At 36.8% G+C, this 12,071-nt stretch overlaps 1 long non-coding RNA gene across 1 annotated transcript; it reads left to right on the forward strand.

The window, feature by feature from the left end:
* The first annotated feature begins 366 nt into the window (after window positions 1-366).
* On the forward strand, window positions 367-1,366 carry LOC143883781 (uncharacterized). The gene is made up of 3 exons (XR_013252529.1): window positions 367-527; window positions 863-935; window positions 1,030-1,366. It is a non-coding gene; the product is annotated as an uncharacterized LOC143883781 (long non-coding RNA).
* The last annotated feature ends 10,705 nt before the right edge of the window (window positions 1,367-12,071 follow it).

The raw sequence follows: 12,071 nt of genomic DNA on the forward strand, positions 1-12,071 counted from the left end.
TTATTTATATCAATGCAGCTATCTGACATTGATTCCCTGTAGAAAAATGACAACGCCTCAATCTATATGTCGTTTTGTAAATGGTAAGATATTCATATTGCTTAATGGAAAATCCAATTTAGAGTTTTTGTGAAAATCATGTAGTTTCTACATTGATCTTTTATTTAAATTCTAAGATATTTTAGATAGCTTCAAAACTATGTGGAGTTTTTGTAAAATTTTACTTTCTAGTTTCTACCAAGATGTTTTATGTTAATTTTTGGTTTTTTACCTTCAACTTTGAGCTCCATGTAACTCGCCTCATTGGTTTTTACAATTCAAAAAAGCTATCTCGTTATTTGGTCATTTTGCCATAGGTAGTCCAGCTCCAGCTTCAAAGGAGAAGAAACCAAGGGCAAGGTAGTCCAACTTTATGTAGAACCTTGAGGGGATGAAGAAGAGGCTGAAGGAGATTGAAGAGGAAGAAGGCACACTTCCCGAGAAGCAGGCCAAAGTCAAGAAAGAGATGCATCTCAGTCTGCATAAGGGTAATAAATTTTGCTAATTTTGTGCTCCAAATGATCTGTGTTTAGATTATCATTCATTTTAATGTATTAATTACATAGGAAGTTAGGCAAACATGCAAGCCTTATTACGGATTCATATTCTAATATAGATTAGTAGAGGAAGACTTTCATTTACTCATTTGATTTGGATCATTTTCAAAATGGGCATTAACAACAAGAAGCCAAATATCTTTAATGATTAGCACCTCTGTGCCTTGGAATGTACCCTTTTCCCTCTTTCACCCTTTATTTGTTTTTGTTTCTCTTTTTTAGATTTTGTTATCTCTTGATGATTTGACGGATTCTCTCTTTCATAGATGCAAGAGAAAGCCTCAAGCTAATTGTTGGGAAAATTACTAAAAAGTAAAACCCCTTTAAAGGTTTTTTTTGGTAAGAAATTAACAATTTGATTTAATTTCATGTTGTTGTTGTAGGATGTCAATATTGCATTTTTAGTGATTGTTTAATTATACTTTGTGTGCAGACACTTTGAGGGCTCTCAGATGTCTGTTGGGTCCGAGAATCGTGGCTTCGAGTGTGAATCTGATTGAAAGAAAAAGATATTTATAAACAATCTTATGTTTGTGGCTTTGGTGTGGGAAATGTGTGAAAATTTTGGGAATCTGAAGCTTATAAAAAGTAGCCATGGATTCTGTTGTTTACATTTCCAATGATGTTTGATCTAGGTATAAAATATCAGTTGTTGAACATCCTATGATGCCTGTGATGTGCTGTGTTTTTTGTCTTTTTGGTGGAAAAATAGCTCCTATTGTGGATGTTGAAGTATAAATGATTAAATAACACAATCTCTAACAGCTTAAGGCCCTGTTCCTTTGGGATTATGATAACTGATGGTGAGCCCTCAAACCAATTATTGGACTGAAAAGTAATGTAATTTGAGTCCAATAATCGGTTTGGGGGCTCATCATCGGTTGTCATAATATCAAACGAACAGGGCCTACGCATCTGGAGTAATTGGTTGTTTCACATGGTGTCAGAGCTATTGCCTCTTCACGGCAGGTCCTGGGTTCAAACTTTAAAACCTAGTAACTCCTTCATATTAAAAATCCACATGTACAGCCAACCCAAAAAAGAGGGGCTACACATGAGGGGGACTGTTTAAGTATAAATGATTAAATAACATCATCTCTAACAGCTTAAACTTTTGGGGTAATTGGTTGTTGCACAGTGGATATATCATGCTTTATTGTCTGTGAAAAATAACTCCTCTCTGGACAATCTGAACAAATCCGTTATTGCTTCGCCAATTTTGCTTGATCTCACCGGTTGCTACATACCATACGAAAACTCCATATCGATATTCCTTGGGTGCTGGTATGTAGTTATTTTTGCTCTATTCCTTTACTTTTGCATTTTATTGGGTTTTTGTTACTTCTTTTTATCCTTGATTTTGCTTTGTTTTGCTCGCATCATTCCCTTTGAGTGCTACTTTTCTCTTTTATTTTGCTTCTATCCTTCTCTAGGATTGTTATTTATTTTTTCCCTTATCTGTCAAAATTTAGGTATCATAGATTCGTAGTAGTTTATCTGATAGGATTTAGTTCCTCAATTATTTATTTAAAGAAAATAATATGGAGACTAGGAGTAGAAATTTCAATACATCAGTCCAATTAAGCACTATGAAAATGAAATTTCTACTCATAGTGCTTAATTGGACTTATGTATTGAAATTTCTACTCATAGCGCTTAATTGATTTATGACATTGTCCAGGTATTCAGGTTGAAGACAATTGCCTCAACAGCAGCTTCTTTCCATTCATAGTGGTTGAACCATGTCTGATTAGGAATAAATGAAGGAATTCTCAGGCTCGCCTTTCATGTTTTATGTTATCATCATTGAACTCACACCCTTTTGCCATTAAAATGAAGCCCTACTTTGCCTACGCAAATGTGCTGACTCCCATCTGCAATTAAACCCTACTTTGCCTACCCAAATGTTCTGACTCCCATCTGCAATTGCATGTGTTGATGCCTGCATCATTTACCATTGCTGAATACATCTTTCACTTTTGCATCTTTCTGATAATCTTCTTTACTGATCCTTCCAAATTTAGGAAAACTGAGAAAGATTCTCCATGTAACTAACTGACTATAAGTATCATTAACGTTCAGAGGACTTGCTATAGGTAACTACCATAGAAAATAATATTGTTTAGAATTAACGTTTATTGGTTTCCCTTTTATTTTGCCTCTTTTCCATTTGCCCTTTCATAACTATGGCTGCATAGAGTCACTTGAATCCTCAAATCATTTACCTCGTGGGGAACAATGTATTTTCCTTTCTTCCTTCCTTCCTCTTATCTAAGTCAGTTTACATGAGTTAGTATCCTATGTAAGGAGTTTTAAAGTATAACATTATTTCTGATTAGGATTTGGACTATGGGGAAGGGATTTGCTAGGGACCATCACATAAGTCATTTCACGCCTGAGCTGTTGCATGTGAAGCCACCTCAGATGAATTAAATGAATCCCACCTGAATGTTTCATGAATAAAATTGATACCCCTTTTCTTATTTCGTTTCTTGACATCTATATTTTTATATATGTAGTTTTGCATCCATGGAGGTACTTGCAACATTTTGGTCATATAGCTGCTCCTCTATTTTGTCTCTGCATCAGCTATCTCTTCATTACATTATCCTATTATATATTATCTCCAATCACTGATGTGTGTTTGTTTTTTGCTTCCCCAAGCAACTCGAATACTTTAGCTCACTTCACCTCATCTTATCCATGTCCTTTTCATTGTTTTTGTTTGAGCTCCCAACCCTCCACATGCATGCAATTAATCCTCATCCTCTGGTGCCAAAATATTGTTGAAGCCTTAGTGCTGGTACCATATTCTAGGAAACTTTTAGGTTGCGCTCTGTAACCATTCTCACTATTCTCATCATGGAAGCCAGAATTAATTCTTATTCTTTGGAGTGCTTCCAGAATTAGAATCGCATTTTAACTATTTTATTAAGAATCAATTATTCTATTTTTTGGAATAGAATCACATTATTTTGTCATCGAAAATATGGATTTTGGCATGCTAATTTGTGGTAGTTAGAGCATGTTTGATGTAGATGTTGCATCATTGAATGTTCACAGGGTGGGGGATGCGGAGTAAACTAGAACCATCGGCAAGCTGATATTTCAATATGTGGGTGATTTTTTTAGTCGTGAATGGGGATTCAATCGTGAACAGGAACACATTTTAAAACGATGCATGAAATGGAAAATCTGGAGTGAGTGCTCCTGAAACAAAATAAAAGTACAACAGAATAGCAATTGTCCTCCAAGATATGATGCCACAAACAAATTAAATTTGATTTAAGGCAGTACTTGAAAGAAGAGAGGGTGAGTGGCATTTGTTTGATGTCATCCCTGCAATCTGTTTGTGATATTGGCGTCAAACATTCAGTGTAGTAGTTGTCATTTTAATTAGTTGATATTTCCAAAACCAGTTTTCTGAAGCTTTACTGAACCATGTTGTAAAATATCTCAATTGCACGTGCATTTTTTACTAGTTTGTAGCAAAGAGGGAAAGAAAATCAGTTGAGAAATGGGGTACCTTTACAGGCCTCTCTAGCATGTTGTTTCGATAATAAATAGAAATCATAAGGTCACATAACTTCCATGGCACCGAATGGAGATCATGACCAATTTTATTCACCCAAAATGTGTGCGCTTCTTCGGCTCTGTCGTCGTTGTCTAAAGCACGTATTAACTGCTCATAAGTTCCCATTGTAGTGCCCTGCCCCTTGCTTAGCATCCACTTTATTACCTGGAAAGAAATTATCTGAAAAGGTAAACTTATCATGGAAACAGAAAGTCCTGAATAGAAAGTTCATGAATAATGACTGCCTGGGGTAAAATGAAAGTTCAGAGAGATCAAGTTCATCAGATCAAAATGTCAAAATAGTTGTTTTCCTATAAGAGAATCTTTTGATCAGGTTTAAAAGATTGGAAGTGAAAGTTGACTGGGACTTACTGTGTCCAAGTCTGAGTCTGTTAGAATGAGCTAGGGTTAGAGATAGAGAGGAAGAAGAAGAGGAGTGAAGGTTGGAGATTCTCCACTAGGGAGCTCCCATGTAAAATGATGTATATATAAGGCCCAACTAGGGCAACCAAGTACAAGGACTATAATACCCTCTCTCTAACAGGTAATGACTAAACTATCCCTAATACATGTTATTCAACACTCCCCCTCAAGCTGGAGTGCATATATTATGAAGCTCCAGCTTGCTATAAAGAACTACATCAACAACTAAAAAAGTACAATAAGCTCATACACATCCAGCTTGGTATATCACTCATCGTCAAGCTGGTGTGGTACATACATAATGAAAGCATAAACAAAAGACAAGGGCCACCATGAACAACATCGAGATCTACGGCCATCAAAAAGAGCAGCTCCCCCTGAGGCCTGAGGTAGCACAACGACGAGAGCAGTCACAGTCGGGTCTCCTCCTGAATGAGAACCCGGCAATAAGTCTGGAACCATGAAAGATTGAACTGAGGCACCTCGACCGGGGAATAGCAATGATCCATCGAACAAAAAAGGGGGCACACTAAAGGTGAGCACAATGAACATCGGCGAAGTAGCACAACGCCAAGTGAAGATGATAACAACCGATGGGGAAAAAATCGGATTCAAGGTCGACGGGAACATCGTCGCCTGGAGAGAGAGAGAGAGAGAGAGAGAGAGAGAGAGAGAGAGAGAACAAGGATAACCAACAAACGATGGGAAAACCATCGTCTAGAGATTAGGTCGACAGCATGAACATCGTCGCCTGAAAAGATAAGAAAAAGAAAGGAAGAGGATAACCAACCAACGATGGGGAAATCATCGTCTGGTGACAAGGTCAACGACATGAACATCGTCGCCTAAAGATAGGAAGAAAATGAAGGAAAAGATAACCAACCAACGATGGGGACACCATCGTCTGGAGACAAGGTCGACGGCATGAACATCGTCGCCTAAAAAAGAGCCGACCAACGATGGGGACACCATCACCCGGAAAAGAGAGGTCTACAGGAAAAGATCATCGCCTGTAAGAGAGCCGACCAACGATGGGAATGGAAACCATCGCCCGGAAAAGAGAGGATAAGGCATAAAGCTGAAAAGAGAGGATAAGACATGAAAGAGAAGACACACGAAGAAGGAGACGAAGAACAATACTCCCCCTCAGGGGAGACTACATGAGCCCAGGCATGACAAGGCAAGGAGGACAATATCAAGACAACACGAAGAGATAAGGCAACACTCCCACAAGAAGATGATACTAAGAAGACAAAATCAAGGGAAAAAAAAAAGAACTCTCCCCCTAAAGAAAAGACACAAAGAACTACATGAGAACACTCCCCCTCAAGTTGAAGGTCTGCAACGAAACGAAGACAATTAAGGCACTATACCTCTCTCGGACATTCCATCGAACACTTGGTGTGCGCCTTGAAGAAGAAGACAAAGGAACGAAGACAAACAAGGCACTCCACCTCTCTTAGACATTTTATCAAACACTTGGTGTGCACCTTTGAAGAACAACATACGAGACATAAGAAGACATAGAAGACAACACTAAACAATGTAAAGGAAGAGATGACATCAACACGACATACAAAACAATGGAAATAAAGAGATGACAACACTAGACACACACCCCGTCAACTTGAAACCAAAGGCCTTCAACTTGAAACGAAAAGAAGACGTCCAAGGCACCAAATCTCTTTCGAACATTTCACCGAACACTTGGTGGGCACCTTGAAGAACAACAAAAAAGTCATAAAAGACAACGAATCTAGAGGAGAATGGACAAAGATTAGGATGGAGAGGGTGGGGGAAGAGACTCAAAACATGAAAAAAAAGAAAGGATTTAAAACATAAAGATGGGTGAAAGAAACTAGAAAATACCCAATAAGGGTATGGACTTAGAGAAGAATGGGATTTTGGGGTAAAGAACCAAAAATAAGGGACAGAGATATTTTCGAGAGATTTGGGGGAGAGATTTTAGAATATATTTTTTTCTTGTGATTTACGACAACTCCAAAAACAAGAAAATGGAAAAAAAGAGATATGTATGAGAGAGAGTTGCGAGAAAGAGAGAGAATATCAAGATAGAAAGATTAGGGAGATTTGAGGAGAAATCTTTGGAAAACAAAAGAGGAAACAACACCTTGCGTGTAAAGGCAAAGAGAGATATGAGAGAGAGAGAGTGGCGTGGAGATACTCTTCTTCTTTCCTTCTACCCCTTCCCAAAGGATCTTTGCTCTGATACCATGTTAGAATGAGCTAGGGTTAGAGATAGAGAGGAAGAAGAAGAGGAGTGAAGGTTGGAGATTCTCCACTAGGGAGCTCCCATGTAAAATGATGTATATATAAGGCCCAACTAGGGCAACCAAATACAATGACTACCATACCCTCTCTCTAACAGGTAATGACTAAACTATCCCTAATACATGTTATTCAACAGAGTCAATATGAAACACGACAGTAATCAATCAAGTTTATGGAATCAAAAGCTTATTTGATAATATGATCTTTCAATTTTTATTTTTATTTTGAATGGTAATATGATCTTTCAAGTTCCAAGGCATCAATCAAGTTTTCCTGATAGCAGATCAAGTTTTCAAAGTACTCCTAGTTGATCATAATACAGAGTTTGTTTCTCTCAAAAGAATTAAAATGAGATACCCCTAAACAAGTCTCAATAGGGTAGGGTCCACTTGGAGAGTTTTTCAGGCATTTGATCAAATTCTTCAACATTGGAAGAATTCATATGTCCTACTTAAAAGTAATTAAGTTATTCTCAAATTCAACCCAAAAGATTCCCTCGAAGAAAAGAATAATGAACTATCTTTAAAGAAAAAAAGTAGGAAAATTGCTAACATCAATTTTTAATTAACACTTATTCATTGCCTATAGAAATTATGTTTGACTCGCAAACAAAATATAAGCCAAAATCCTCTAAAAGGATAATGAACTATAAAAAAATATAAGATAAATTAAAGAAAAAAGTAGGAAAATTGCTAACATCAATTTTTAATTAATGCTTATCCATTGCCTGAAGAAATTATGGTTCACTCACAAAAATCACATAAGCCAAAATCCTATTTTTTAACGCAACATATATATAGGAACTCGGGCCGGTAGCTTAAATTTTACACATGATAAAAGAGTACACAGAGGGGACATACCACCATTACCATACCTCCAGATCTACAACGCAAATATAAAAATAACCTACCCGCTACAATTACTTGGAATGCCCAAGTAGTTACAAAAGTACAGGAGGGAGACAAACTACTTTATCTCATGAAACAAAAAAAACCAAAAAATACAAAAATCTTACCTACTACGAATGTTAGGGATTCCCAATAAATCACATCTCACAGTGCCTTTAGCCAATGTAAGAAGATCTCCCCAATAAAAAAATATTACTCTTATACTTTAAAGCATAGTTAGCAACGGTAAGGTTGCTCCATTGTGACCTAGTGGTCACGGGTTCGAGTCACAGAAACAGCCTCTCTGCAAAGCAGGGGTCAGGCTGCGTACATCTAGCCCTCCCCAGACCCCGCAATGGCGGGAGCCTCGTGGACTGGACCGCCCCTTTACAAGCATAGTTAGCAAGGTGATCCACGACCTGGTAACTCTCTCTGATGTGTCATTTTAGGCTTCAAATCAATGATAAGAGAGTGAAGCTCTTGCCAATAATATTTAATCGACCAAGGAGGACCCTCATTAGATTGAGACCTTCTTGTCAGATTCCACCAAAAACAATCAAGAAACCAAAGGCCTTACAATATCTAATGACCTCAAAAATGCTTCTAGCTTCCGCTCGGGTGTTGCTTTCCACACAAAAATAGATGCCCCGTCATTTACTAATTTTATCTCACCTAGTTTGGTTGTTTTCCAGCACAAACGAGTATTTTTTAAGGCTTTCCAATGGTTGCGGAAATATCTCAATGTTTCCAAGAACCATCTCTTCCCAAAATCCTCCAACAATGATATCATTACTAACTTAATTTACTACCCAAAGTTCCCATGGGCTGAAATGATGTGATATTTTTAGAGCTAAGGCCAATTTAGATTAGAATTTACGCATTCTAAAAGAAGAATTCTGACTTCATCAAGAGCTGATGGGCTTTTTACAAAAACCCAAAAAAAAAAATTAATTGTAAAATTATATAGGTCTACCTTAGACTAGTAGCAGTTCTGAAGAAGTGTTGGTGTCTTTCAATCTCATGAAACAAAAATCTATAGAGAGAACCTGATTTAATTCATTACAATCATAAAAATCCTTCAATTTCATTGTAGGATTAAAATCTACTAGTTTTCAAATTATTTTTTACTCCTAGTTTGTTTGATTGATCTCAGAAGTTAATCGCGTTGCAATTTTGTCCTTTTTTTGTACATGACCCAGATAATTTATTTCATATTTCATTAGTGTGTTGCACTGCCCCATCGACCAATAGGGTGGTCGAGATGTCATAAACAAATAAAACAAATCGTCAACTGCAAGCACTGGTTTTCCAAAAATAAAATATATAGAACAGTAATTCGTGTGCTACCTGAATTTTTATAAATCCGTTACCTGAATGTTAAATGCTATTGTTGGTCATATTGTCGTACATCTGATATGTTCTGTGTTCTTCTCCTTTGTTATAGCTCCAAAATGGGTATTTAAAGAGAAGACCTGTTTAAATTGATTCTAACGTGGGATTGAACCAAATACAAATCATTTTGTAGCTCAGTGTTGGAATCTTTTCAAGGACTATGATCTTTGAAAAGAGTAAAATGTGTAATTGACTTCTTAAAAATTAGTTTACCTTTTCATTGAGATCGAATTACTTTTATTTCAAAAAGTGCTTTGTGTAATGACAGTTTTGTGTTAATTCTCTTATAAAGAGTAGCCTTTGTTATGAATGGTCCTTACTAACAATAACAAGTTGATAATGCTCATGTTTATAGCTCCCTTTCTTATTCTGAACCTACTGTGTTTAGTTCACAATGGTACAGTAGCTTGCATAAGTCAATTATAATTATCCGTTTAGGTTTGATAATAAAGGAGGCTAGAAGCTACTCATATTTGCGCTAGTATGTTTTGATGGTATCATGTATTTTTATTATTATTTTTCTTAAAGGTTGTTTGCCAAAATAGATTTTTATACTCAAGAATTTCCTGTTATATAATATGCATGCAATTCATTGGAGTTGATTCGCCAACCTGATGAGGTGAAGTCAAAGATTATGATTGAATGGGTTAAACTTTATCCCTTGTTTAGCCAAGACATTTATAGGAAGTGAATTATTACCTTGATGGAAGGGCATTTAGGTAAGATGGAATCCCTGTTTGAAATCATGCAACAGCATACCTCCTTTATCTGCTATAACGTTTACCTTTTATTTATTTTGTTATGATAATGCTTTGGATTACCTTTGGTGCTAGGAAATTTTCTTCCGATGAGGCCAAATGACATTTCCTTTGGAAATAGATGGTAGCATGAATTTTTTAGTTTAATTTACATAAAGAAGTAATACACCAGTTCTCTGTTGATTTTTAGGAAAGTATCCTTGACTACATTTTTGTACTACAGGTTGATGGTTCTCTTGTTAATTCGAATATAGTAATAATTGCATATCTTTATTGCTGATTTCTTTCAGAGAATGCAGTGGGTTTATGATATTTGGTTTCAATATTTTGGAAGTTTGAACGTTTTTTTGAAAGTAATGGCTACTAGATTATTTGATTACATGATTTTACTCGTCATATTGAAAACAACTTTTCGGGTATATGTTTATCCAAAACTTGATTTTATAGTCTCATTGCAAATCGGGAAAATGAATATACTTGTATGTATTAGAATAAAGTATGAAAATTTATGCTCTGAATGCTTTGAGCTGAGGACACAAGAAGTAGCATAGAATTTGTTTTTTGGACTATTTAGAAGACTAAAATAGAATGCTTGTAAGAAATTGTCAGCCTAAAGGCCATCTATATGATTTTTGTTGAGAGGAATTACTGATTACGTTGGTATCATTTCAATTCCTCCCCTTTTTTTTATATGTGTCTGAATGATATAGAGAAAAGGAGATCATTTTGTGTTTGGGTTTACAATGGATATATCTGTGTCTTAGTGATTAATGTTGATGCTCTTGAACTCTTTTCCGTCATGGTTTTTCGTTCTTTGATGCGTGTATTCCTTTAGCATATCTCTTGTTGGATTTTGGGTTGCGCTTTGCTTATTTTTGGTTGATCATATATTTCAAAACCCAGAGTTACATATTGATTTGTCTCTTAGTGTCTGTCTGTGTATACAAGATATAGATAAACCTGTTCAATTTTGGACCAGAGTGCTGTGGGACCCGATCCCGCGAGAGGGGTGGGGCGCGAGCCACCACGCCTTCTCTTGGTCTCTCGTACCCACACGATTGGCGTGTGCATTTTATGATTGATTTTAATTCATCTTTTATGTGAACTTGGGATCACTGAGGCAATCTGAATTCCACACAAAAGAGACTGACAGAGTCGCCACCTAGATGTGAGATCTAGGACCCGTGATTAACCAGAAATCTAGACTCGCTACCTGGTTACAAGAATGGAAGGTATGGGGAGTTATCCACCACATGCACCATTCCTACCCGATAATCGGTCTTCGATTCCAAAAGTTAACTCCTTTGAATTCATTTTAAATGGCTCATTCAACTCCATGTTAATGTGCTAACTACGGGACATGCATCCTATGATCTAATTTCAATGTGAATCCTAAATGTGTATCTTGATTTCTTAATTTGTCTGGATTCAATCTAAGTGAAAGTTCTCCTAAAATTCTAATTTCATGGAAAGTCCTAAGTGATTTAATTAAGCATTTACAAGAAAATTAATATACAAAACACCACAATTTGTTGTGGTGCCGACTCGCGGTTGGTATGCCATCAGACATCCAAGCTGCCTACGTACCCAAGCCTCACTGGGATCAGAGTCGACGTAGTTCGGTGCACCTAAGCTAAGCTACTTATGCCTAACTCAACTAAGACACCGACCTAGACGGGATTGACTGTTTCAACAGTTTTAAGAGAAGTTATTTAATTCAAGTTGAGGATTTTATTATCCTAGGATTTCATCTAAGATGCTATATGATTCTTATCCAAATGCAAGTTGTCCCTTAGACTAATGCAGGTTAACCTACATCCTAGTTTATTAGGCTTGTCCTAGGGAAAGATTAGGTGACTAGTGTAACTTGACCTATGGCACGGTTGCTATTCATAGCAAGCGGCCGTGATGAGGCTGGACTCCTAACTCTAGGACTCCCTAAAACCTAAGACTCCCTAAAACCTAGGACACGACCTGACACCAGTGTTCCTAAATCGGGCTCTAATGGTTCTTACGACGGAAACCGTGATCTAACGGTTCCGACAGACATGAGATGAATCGATTTCAGTTCTTGAAGTTAGTTAATTTCATATTTCAAGGATTTTCAGTTTTTTGACATTTAAGGATTACCAATGGCTCTAGGGTTCAC

This window comes from Tasmannia lanceolata, unplaced genomic scaffold, assembly GCF_043159265.1.
Source record: "Tasmannia lanceolata isolate RefF3 unplaced genomic scaffold, GAP_Taslan_0.1 ptg000008l, whole genome shotgun sequence".
NCBI classification, from domain to species: Eukaryota; Viridiplantae; Streptophyta; class Magnoliopsida; order Canellales; family Winteraceae; genus Tasmannia; species Tasmannia lanceolata.